The sequence below is a fragment of the Pinus tabuliformis genome, chromosome 2_2 (genome assembly GCF_031772625.1).
Source record: "Pinus tabuliformis cultivar Carrire ecotype Pingquan chromosome 2_2, CPIR1, whole genome shotgun sequence".
Taxonomy (NCBI): Eukaryota; Viridiplantae; Streptophyta; class Pinopsida; order Pinales; family Pinaceae; genus Pinus; species Pinus tabuliformis.
This window is the reverse complement of record NC_142300.1, coordinates 131,349,059-131,353,408: the sequence shown is the minus strand read 5'-3', so window position 1 is coordinate 131,353,408 and position 4,350 is coordinate 131,349,059. Positions and strand designations below refer to the sequence as shown.

At 33.1% G+C, this 4,350-nt stretch overlaps 1 non-coding gene across 1 annotated transcript; it reads left to right on the top strand.

The window, feature by feature from the left end:
- The first annotated feature begins 1,751 nt into the window (after positions 1-1,751).
- Positions 1,752-1,851, top strand: LOC149191666 (U6 spliceosomal RNA). The gene has a single exon (XR_016255371.1). It is a non-coding gene; the product is annotated as a U6 spliceosomal RNA (small nuclear RNA).
- The last annotated feature ends 2,499 nt before the right edge of the window (positions 1,852-4,350 follow it).

Below are 4,350 nucleotides of genomic sequence, written 5' to 3'. Positions count from 1 at the left end.
TTAGCGTATCTAGGATGGTTTTGTAACTCTTTTCCTCAAACTATAAAGAGAATTATTGCTTCCTAATCTCCATTGTTCGTCTTATTTATTTTCTTTGTTTTGACATTCTAACTAATGATTGATTAGATTTAGTTTCTTTTCTCATTTTTATATTTTTTTTCTTGCTCAACATTTGTTTTTTGGTTCTATGTAGGGAACAATAGCCTTGTAATAGAGTGGGTTTTGGTATCTCCATGCTTCAAAAGACACAACAAATTGGTGAATCCACTTTCTTTTCTTTATCATTTATATTGTTTACAATCTCTCCTCTTAGCTATATTTTATTTATCATCTCTATAAATTTATTATACAATCATTTCAAGCCTCCTATTGGCCTATGTGTGCCATAAATCAGCTCTATTTTTTTAATTTTCTTCGGGTCAGACTGCTTGGATATTAAAGAAAAGGTGGAGGTGTTTTCCCATGATTGTCAACATAATACTTTTGTGGTTCTACAGAAGTTCAATTCAATGTAATTTTCTCCTCTCCTTAGATTTGGGTGGCAACCCTTAATGACCTGCCCTTACTCCTACATGTTTTAGCAACTTAGGTCATTTTTCATTTTAGTTGGCTAATAGTGTAGAAAATTTTAGTTCTTTTTCCATGTGGATGGTATTTAATTTTTCTAAAGAAAAAGTGGGGAGATAGCTAAGATGACAATGATTGGTTTGGAAAAAACTTCAAAGCTGAGGTTTTATATTTAGTTGATCTTGACAAAGACATGTTTAATCTCTTAGTTATTTAGCATAAAACTAAAAAAGGAACTGAATTTTCTGCCCCAAAAACCACTTCCATCAAGTTTGACTTGAATAAATGCAAACAATATGTTAGAAGGGTATAGATACACAGGGGGAATGGTAACCAAAATATTGATCTATTCCATAGAAAATGTTAAAATATTACAGGTAATAGTATGCAAGATGGATGCATAGCTAAAATTGCAAAATAACAAATCAAAACCAAGTCCAATACAGTTAAGGGTTTGGAGAACCAAGGGAATTTTAAGGATGGCAGTAGTACCAAGTTAATATTAGATTTTAAAGATAAATAGATAAATAGTTTGAAGGCTACTTAAAAATGTTCTAAATTTGAATTTGATAATTTAATCATGGCATATGAAGAAAAAAACCATTTATCTATGAAAGTCAAACAGTTAACAAATGATGCAAGAAGAGAGACTCTCAAATTCAAAATTGACAATAGGATAAGGTGCACCTGAATATTAGAATTTTAAGAAAAAAAAATGATATAAAAAAGAAATAGTTGAATATAGAGTAAAACTTGATTCTATTCTAACATGAAGTCTTTCCACTCTTGATTCAATAAAAGGTTCATCTAGTCAAATTATCTAAAAGGATTCAATGTTTTTATATTAAAGTTTCAGAGCTATAGGCAAAAATTAAATACTTGGAATTCAAAGAGAAGTAGGCTATATTGAACAATAATACCCTACATGATCAAAAGAATGATATTATCGAAAAGTTTTAGCACACCCCCAAGAATAAGGAATCAAAAGTATAATTTTTACAAAAATACTAAATTCATAGCTATTTGGAAGAACGACTCTAATGAAGGCTAATGAAGGCATTTGGGATGGTATTAATTATAAAATTAGTAGCATAAAACCACACATTGTTCTATTTCATAACTGGTTGTTTATGTCCATAGTAAATGCTATACTAGATATTAAGAAATTATTGTTACTATATATTAATAAATTGTTGTTAGAAGTAATTGGAACGATATAGAGACTATTAGCATGGCCTCTGCACAAGGATGATACACACAAATCAAGAAATATTAGAATTTGAAAACAAATTTACTAAAAAGATTCAATTATCCAGTGGATTAACTCCACAGATGAACCTTACCTTGAATTTTTGTGATTTAATAACAGGGTAGAATTTATTCTTATAGTGGTGACAATTAGAGAAAATAAAATAGCAATCAAATTTATGTATACAAAGATAGCTTAGTTGTCGGAAGAAATAAATGAATTCGAGTAATTGAATTATACACAATGGTTTGGATTACCTAGTCATGGAATTAGGATGGTTGCCTGAAATATGATAATTAATATGAAAAAACACTAGTTAGATGTCAATTCTAGAGAATTAATTTCTAACAGTCTTATAAATAATTTCAATATTTTAACATTTCTATATAAATTAACTCATGAATTGTTACCTATGCCAGAGTTCATTGTCTCTCCATGGTTAAAGAAATAACTATCCAAATCCACTAGTTTACCCAAAACAATTGGATCATCATCAACACCAGAAAAGGGAAAACAAAATATTAATAGAATCAAGGAGTCTAGCAAGTGGAAGTCTATTCCAAAAATGATATAATGGGTAAATTAATTAGACTTGGCTTACATATAATCAGTTATGGATACACATATAATCGTCCTATGTGTAGTTAGTATTGATTTTGGTTGGAATAGCTTTTTTTTTAAGAGGAAAAAAGCAAAAACATTTCTTCATTATAAAGGAGGAAAGTTTCACATTTGTGTGGTTTGTTTCCATTCATCATATTTTCCCTAGGGCGGGCCTGAATAATAAAAACCATACTCAAAATTCATTACAAAGAACCCCACTAAGATATAGGAGTTTTGCAACAACCATTATGGTAGATCATCACCAAACTAAAAATACAAAATGTGTTAGACACCTATGCAATGGTAAAAATATTAAAACAAATAGACCATGGAAGGACATCAAGGGGTAGGTAAAAAAATAGTAAAACCAACTATCATATCTCAAAAAAATTATGTCCATAGATCTTTCCATCAACAATATATTCAAATGACATAAACCCAGGGGAAAGAGATAGACCATGGTTGGAGAGAGCATCTGCTTCAAGGTTTTGTTCCTGGAATACATGCTGGAAGGAGACATCAATTAAAGTTGCCTTTAAATTCCATATTTGAAGCATCTAGTTGTGGAGGGGGGGCACCTCGAGATCATTCTTTCCCTGAACCCATTGAATCAAGGTAAGGTAATCCCCAATGATCGAAATCCTCTCCATGTCCAACCATGAAGAACATTGCATGGCTCCCCATAATGAGATCGTTTATGCCCTTATGTTATCTCCACTACCTCCAAACCAGCAAAATTGATATACTATAGAAGTAAATATTTAAAAGTCATGTTAGGAAAATGGGAAATACATGTTGAACTTATAAGCATCAATGGTACTTTTTTTATAATCAGCATTTATGGTAAATATTTTCTTAGTTTATGAATGACAACATCTCATTTTCTATGATTTTTTTACATCATGTAGATGATATATTCATAAATTCCACTCATCATAAATAAATTACACTAGAGTGTATTTCATGTTTTATTTTAATTTTTATATTTATAAACATACAATGTCATGGTGGTGAAATCAGAAATGTTAATTGAATACAGTAAGTCTCAGTTTGTTCCCCGGATTCATGTGTCATTGTCAAATGTGCCACATGTTACATGATAGAATGACAACGTCCTCCATCTGGCGACTGTCATTCCTGTCATGTCATGTCCTGCCATTGATGCACATTAAAAACATTAATTCCAACCTTTGATAGGTCTCCACATGCTCGACTTTCGTTGCCTACTTGTTCATCTCTCCAGGCTTATTTACTCCCTACACCATGTCAACCATTTGGTATTTCCCTCTAGAATCCTTGTTCAATGCCTAGTCTCTCCCACCTACCTGTTCATCTCCAACATCCATTGTTTCTCTTATGCCACCAAATCATCCCTATGAACACATCTACTCTATAATGAGCCATGTTAGAGGAAGAGGTCATGACAAGGGTAAAAGGTGCCCACCAACTACCCTTATCGAGAACAAAGAATGGTAACTATTTGATAATGCCATTTTGACCCACATACAACATCAAGTCTTTGAACTTGAAACTAAGGAGTAGGTTTGAAATAGTAGGAGCATGCTTTGGGCACTCTGTAACCTTCTCGCCCATCGGCTCTTAGACTAGGAAAGGGAAAAATCCCAAGAAACTTGTTGGATAGTTGAGCTCTTAGCCTTCAACTTCATGCCACCTCATCCTTTGACGCCTCTCCTGTGACTTGGGCATTGACTTCCTTCTTGACATTTCATTCCCCTCCTCCCCTTCTCCCTCAACATCTGCCTCCCTTCCCCTTATTTCAACATCTCCCTCCACCTTTATGGCTTCTGGTGGTCGTTCATCCCTTGGTCGTATACATTTGGAAGTAGCTCTACCTCTGGTAGTATCTCAATCAACGGTTCCCACGCTCTCTCGTCCTCACCCTAGTCCATGTGGGTGCTACATCATTGAGG